Genomic DNA, 7,415 nt, shown 5'->3' on the forward strand with positions numbered 1-7,415 from the left:
ATGGATGTAGGCATGGGTATGCATGTATGTTAGTATGTATTTGTTGAGGAACAAACAAGAAGAACTCAGATAAGTAATCAGGACTTGTGTCTATGTAAAACTTTGTGTGATATCTGCTTTCAAAGGGAAAATGTCAAAACTGGATACTAATTAAAGACAATTCTCGTTACTTAACCAAATAAGGAGAATGGGACATTCCCACTCCTTTTAAAAATGAGACATTTTGCTCTTGATGGTTGTAATTGTAGAATGCTGCTATTAAATTGTAGTGATAAGTAACTTTCTGTTAACAGATAGAACCTCATCACCATGCACCACCCCTCCACACCTCACACCATTGATCTCCTATCCATCTACACGAATGTTAGAAACAACTCTGTGGAACTGAAATGATGTTAACATTATAAAGAATGCGACAAGGTTAACTAAGGAATGGAATCTCTAGGTAGGGAGAAATTTTTTGGGAGGGGCCCAATTAGGTGAGATGCCAAATGCTCTGTATATTACAGCAGATCTAGTAGATTGATATATGGTCACTGCTATGCTCCCACAGTATACCTCTGTAAAACTCATGGTCATGCTTTCACCTCATTGACAGAGACCTGGCAGCGAGGAATTGTCTGGTCGGCACGAAGAATATTCTGAAGATCAGCGATTTTGGAATGTCGAGAGAAGAAGAAGAATATCAGATCGACAGCAACAACATGAGACAGATTCCAATCAAATGGACGGCCCCTGAGGCCATGAACTATGGTAAAGGTTGTGTATGCGTATGTCCAGGCACGTAGCCAAGGGTGGGCCATGGGGGCGACCGCCCCTCCCCCACTTGAGCATTATTTTTTGTATGTTTTTGTGATATCCCTAGTAATTTCAAAATCGAAAATGCTTAGATGCAACTTACAAGGCCTGGGAAGTGCCATTTCCAGCGATCTGGGAGGCATCTCCGGCCAAAGTTTTCTTGTACGCTTCCTACCAACTCGTGATGGCGCTACACTAAGATGGTTTGCAGAGCCATATATTCGGCTCTGATAGTTTGTCTACAGGCTCGCCCTCCCTTGGCAAATTCCTGGCTACGCGCTTGCGTATGGCAAAGAAGTGGAAAAGCAGTTACGGTGGGTCTGTTTCAAAACCTACATGTTCAAAACCCTAGAGAGTGTTGTGGACGATTGGCTAAGGCATTGGACTTGTGATCCAAGGATTGCTGGTTCGACTCCTGCCTAGTCCATAACGTTGTGTCCTTGGGCAAGATGCTTTATCTCAATTGCCTCTCTCCACCCAGAGATTAAATGGGTACCTGTGAGGTAACTTGTCATTGGGCGCAGTATATAACTGCAGCCGCCTGGAGGGATTGTCTCTGGGACAGGTTATCATTGACCAGGGATAACATATCTTCTGTAAAGCGCTTTGAGACCTATTGCTGGTAAAAGCGCTATATAAAAGTGAAATATTCTGTAGGTCTGTTTCAAAACCTGCGTGTTCAAAACCTTAGAGAGTGTTGTGGACGATTGGCTATGGCGTCGGACTTGTGATCCAAGGATTGCTGGTTCGACTCCTGCCTAGTCCATTACCTTGTGTCCTTGGGCAAGATACTTTATCTCAATTGCCTCTCTCCACCCAGGGGTTCAATGGGTACCTGTGAGGTAACTTGTCATTGGGCGCAGTATATAACTGCAGCCGCCTGGAGGGTTTGTCTCTGGGACAGGTTATCATTGACCAGGGGTAACATATCTTCTGTAAAGTGCTTTGAGACCTATTGCTGGTAAAAGCGCTATATAAAAGTGAAATATTCTGTAGGTCTGTTTCAAAACCTGCATGTTCAAAACCTTAGAGAGTGTTGTGGACGTTTGGCTAAGGCGTTGGACTTGTGATCCAAGGATTGCTGGTTCGACTCCTGCCTAGTCCATTACGTTGTGTCCTTGGGCAAGATACTTTATCTCAATTGCCTCTCTCCACCCAGGGGTTAAATGGGTACCTGTGAGGTAACTTGTCATTGGGCGCAGTATATAACTGCAGCCGCCTGGAGGGATTGTCTCTGGGACAGGTTATCATTGACCAGGGGTAACATATCTTCTGTAAAGCGCTTTGAGACATATTGCTGGTAAAAGGGCTATATAAAAGTGAAATATTCTGTAGGTCTGTTTCAAAACCTGCGTGTTCAAAACCTTAGAGAGTGTTGTGGACGATTGGCTAAGGCGTCGGACTTGTGATCCAAGGATTGCTGGTTCGACTGCTGCCTAGTCCATTACCTTGTGTCCTTGGGCAAGATGCTTTATCTCCATTGCCTCTCTCCACCCAGGGGTTAAATGGGTACCTGTGAGGTAACTTGTCATTGGGCGCAGTATATAACTGCAGCCGTCTGGAGGGATTGTCTCTGGGACAGGTTATCATTGACCAGGGGTAACATATCTTCTGTAAAGTGCTTTGAGACCTATTGCTGGTATAAGCGCTATATAAAAGTGAAATATTCTGTGGGTCAGTTTCAAAACCTGCGTGTTCAAAACCTTAGAGAGTGTTGTGGACGATTGGCTATGGCGTCGGACTTGTGATCCAAGGATTGCTGGTTCGACTCCTGCCTAGTCCATTACCTTGTGTCCTTGGGCAAGATGCTTTCTCTCAATTGCCTCTCTCCACCCAGGGGTTAAATGGGTACCTGTGAGGTAACTTGTCATTGGGCATAGTATATAACTGCAGCCCCCTGGAGGGATTGTCTCTGGGACAGGTTATCAATGACCAGGGATAACATATCTTCTGTAAAGCGCTTTGAGACCTATTGCTGGTATAAGCGCTTTATAAAAGTGAAGTATTCTGTGGGTCTGTTTCAAAACCTGCATGTTCAAAACCTTAGAGAGTGTTGTGGACGATTGGCTAAGGCGTCGAACTTGTGATCCAAGGATTGCTGGTTTGACTCCTACCTAGTCCATTACCTTGTGTCCTTGGGCAAGATGCTTTATCTCCATTGCCTCTCTCCACCCAGGGGTTAAATGGGTACCTGTGAGGTAACTTGTCATTGGGCGCAGTATATAACTGCAGCCGCCTGGAGGGATTGTCTCTGGGACAGGTTATCATTGACCAGGGGTAACATATCTTCTGTAAAGCGCTTTGAGACCTATTGCTGGTAAAAGCGCTATATATAAGTGAAATATTATTATTACTATTTTTTTTTTTTTTTTTTTGGTCATAATAATTAACTATTACTATTTTATAATAATTAATTATTACTATTTTTTATTTTATTTATTTTTTTTTTTTGGTCATAATAATTAACATTAGGGGCAATATAACGTCATCATCGAATGATGTTTTTTTTTTAAGCAAGAGGAATTCGTGCTTTGTTGCTGAAAATTGAAAAAAATTATGACAGGTTATGTAAACCTTAAATTTAGCAAAAAATAAACAGTTTAGGAACTAGGAATTCCCCCAAACTAGGGTCTGGTTTATTCTTGAGTTAAAAGTGGGGTTCTATGAAATATTAAGCCTCACATTATGATATAGCTTTGAATAACACTGAATTTAATTGAACCCTTTGCATTTATATAATCAACAGGGCATCCTATGCATCACTTTGGGAACAATTTAAAAATTTTGTGATTCTAGAAAAAAAATCATAATGACTAAAGACTTACAATAATTATATGGAAGGTTTTTAATAAAGGACTCAAATATTAAGTCAGGGTGCTAAAATATTGATTTCAAAAGCTCAGATATACCTAACTTTAAATTGTTAAATTGGGACAAACAAAAAAGAAAGTTCTCAAATGCCAGTCAGGATGCTCAATATGGATTCCCAGAGCTCAAAAATATGCTTTTCTCTAAAATTAAAATGTTAGTCTATGGAACTTAGAGCCTCTAAATATTAAAATGATTTTGAAATGTTTTGTAATAACTTCATTCAAATTAGGAATTGATTATATCATTGTTGCTTAATTCAGAAAGACATCCTCTATCTGATGCATTATTGTGGAAAAACTTAGAACCTCATTATTTTTGCCCAAAAAGTAAAACATATTTATAAGGTTTTAGCCTTAAAAAATTGTTAAATTTGGACAAACAGAAATAGAAAATTCTCAAATGCCAGTCAGGATGCTCATTATGGATTCCTAGAGCTCAGATATATGCTTTTCTTCTGAAATGTGTTAGTCTATGGAACTTAAAGCCTCTAAATATTTAAATGATTTTTAAAATGTTTTATTACATCTCTTTCAAATTTGGAATTGATTATATCATTGATGCCTAATTTAGAAGGAAACCCTTTATATGATGCATAATTGTGGAAAAACCTAAAAGGTCAATAGTTTTGGCAAAAATTAAAACAAAATTATAAGGTTTTAGCCCTACAAAATTGTTAAAATTTGGACAAAAAAAGGTTCTCAAATGCCAGTCAGAATGCTCATTATAGATTCCCATAGCTCAGAAATATCCTTCTCTCTGAAGTTAAAATGTGTTAGTCTATGTATTTTTATGCTTATTGAAATGATTTTCAAAATGTTTTATTATAACTTCTTTCAAATTAGGAATTGGTGATATCATTGTTGCTTAATTTAGAAGGACACCTTCTATCTAATGTATAAAAAGGTCATGATTTTTGGCAAAAAAAATTGTAAGGTTTTAGCACTACAAAATTGTTAAATTTGGACAAACAAAAATAGAAAGTTCTCAAATGCCAGTCAGGATGCTCACTATAGATTCCCAGAGCTCAGAAATATGCTTCTCTCTGAAGTTAAAATGTGTTAGTCTATGGATTTTTATGCTTATTGAAATGATTTTTAAAATGTTTCATTATAACTTCTTTCACATTGGGAATGTATGATATTATTGTTGCTTAATTTAGAAGGACATCCTCTATCTAATGCATATATGTGGAAAGAACTAAAAAGGTCATGATTTTGGCCAAAAAAAAACTCATAAGGTTTATAGCCATACAAAACTGTTAAATTTTGGACAAAAAAAGAGAGTTCTCAAATGCCAGTCAGGATGCTCATTATGGATTCCCAGAGCTCAGAAATATGCTTCTTTTTGAAGTTAAAATGTGTTTAGTCTATGGATTTTTATGCTTATTGAAATGATTTTCAAAATGTTTCATTATAACTTCTTTCACATTGGGAATGTATTATATCATTGTTGCTTTATACAGAAGGACACCCTCCATCCTATGCATTATTGTGGAAAACTTAAAGGTCATGATTTTGGCCGCAAAAAAAAAAAACTTGTAAGGTTTACAAGGCCTTACAAAACTGTTAAATTTTGGACAAAAAAAAAGTTCTCAAATGCCAGTCAGGATGCTCATTATGGATTCCCAGAGCACAAAAATATGCTATTCTCTGAAGTTAAAAGTGGTAGTGTATGGATTTTTATGCTTATTAAAATGATTTTCAAAATGTTTTTAAAAACTCCTTTCACATTGGGAATGTTTTATATCATATTGCTTCCTTCAGAAGGACACCTTCCATCTAATGCATCACCGTGGAAAGAATTAAACTGTTCATGATATCTAAATTGGGGCCAAAAACTCAACAAGTTCTCCAGTGCCACTCAGGATGCCCATTACGGAACCAGAGCTTGGAAACATACTTTTCTCTGAAGTTAAAAGTGGTAGTGTATGGAATTTTATGCTTATTAAATGATTTTCAAAATGTTTCATAATTACTTCTTGGGAGTGTATTGTATCATTGTTGCTTTATACAGAAGGACACCCTCCATCCTATGCATTATTGTGGAAAAACTTAAAGGTCATGATTGCGGCCGCAAAAAAAAAAAAACTTGTAAGGCTTACAAGGCCTTACAAAACTGTTAAATTTTGGACAAAAAAAAAAGTTCTCAAATGCCATCAGGATGCTCATTATGGATTCCCAGAGCTCAAAAATATGCTATTCTCTGAAGTTAAAAGTGGTAAGTGTATGGATTTTTATGCTTATTAAAATGATTTTCAAAATGTTTCTAAAAATTCCTTTTTTCACATTGGGAATGTTTTATATCATATTGCTTCCTTCAGAAGGACACCTTCCATCTAATGCATCACCGTGGAAAGAATTAAACTGTTCATGATATCTAAATTGGGGCCAAACACTCAACAAGTTCCCCAATGCCACTCAGGATGCCCATTACGGAACCAGAGCTTGGAAACATACTTTCTCTGAAGTTAAAAGTGGTAGTGTATGGATTTTTATGCTTATTAAAATGATTTTCAAAATGTTTCATAATTACTTCTTTCACATTGGGAATGTATTATATCATTGTTGCTTACTTTAGGAGGGACAGCCTTTGTCACTTACGCATCATTGTGGAAAGAATGAAAATGGTCATGATATTTTTGGTGGAAAATTTAAAAATTCGTAAGGCGATATGAATAGTCTTACTAAATCAATTCACTTGAACAAACAAAATGTTCTCAAATGCCAGTCAGGATGCTCATTACCGATTCCCCGAGCTTGGAAACATACTTTTCTCTGAAGGTTAAAAGTGGTAATGTTTGGATTTTTATGCTTATTAAAATGATTTTCAAATGTTTTTCATAACTTCTGTTACATTGGGAATGAATTATATCATTGGTGCTGAAATTAGGAGGACACCCTAAATCATATGCATATATTTGTGGAACAACTTAAAAGGTCATGATTTTGGTAAAAAGTAAAACAAAAATCATTAAGCTTTAGCATTACAAAACATTAAATTGGGACAAATATAAAAAGGTTCTCATATGCCAGTCAGGATGCTCATTATGGATTCCCAGAGACCAGAAATTTGCTTTTCTCTGAAGTAAAAAGTGTTAGTCTATGGAACTTAAAGCCTCTAAATATTTAAAATGATTTTTAACATGTTTGATTATAACTTCTTTCAAATTTGGAATTGATTGTATCCATTGTTGCCTAACACAGAAGGAAACCCTCCACTTAATGCGTAATTGTGGAAAAAAAATTAAATGGTTATGACTTTGGCCAAAAATGAAAAAAATCATAAGGTTTTAGCCTTACAAAATCATTAAATTTGGACCAAAACGAAAGTTTTCAAATGCAGAAACATGTATTGAGTTAAAATGAAAAGATAAAATGAGTGTGGCCAAAAACAAATTGAATCACAAGGCTATTGCCTGTTACATAATAAATAATTGGGATCAAATCATTTTAGAAACAGGTCATTATTTTGTCAAATAATTAAAAATCATCATAAGGCAAACAAAATAAGGTATTTATAAGCATGTACAATATCATTATAGTTTGGACAAAATATGAAAGTTCTAAAATAGATTCCCAGAGCCCAGAAATGTTCTTTTCTCTGAAAGTTAACCCTCTAAACATTAAAGTGATTTTCCCAAGAAAATGTCTATAACCTCTTTCAAGGTAGGAACAGATCATATTCATCTAACTTAATTCAGAATGACAACTTCCAATCTAGGTATAATATTAGAATGAATTAAAAAT

General features: G+C 36.2%; 1 protein-coding gene across 2 annotated transcripts in view; it reads left to right on the forward strand.

The window, feature by feature from the left end:
- Positions 1 to 7,415, forward strand: part of LOC139967056 (tyrosine-protein kinase Fer-like) — a 133,384-nt gene that overhangs the window by 116,678 nt on the left and 9,291 nt on the right. For both annotated transcript variants that reach the window (XM_071970732.1, XM_071970731.1), the window contains one exon: positions 599 to 753. The gene's annotated coding sequence lies outside the window, so the exon portion shown is untranslated. The remainder of the gene's footprint in view (positions 1 to 598; positions 754 to 7,415) is intronic.

The sequence above is a fragment of the Apostichopus japonicus genome, chromosome 4 (genome assembly GCF_037975245.1).
Source record: "Apostichopus japonicus isolate 1M-3 chromosome 4, ASM3797524v1, whole genome shotgun sequence".
NCBI lineage: Eukaryota > Metazoa > Echinodermata > Holothuroidea > Aspidochirotida > Stichopodidae > Apostichopus > Apostichopus japonicus.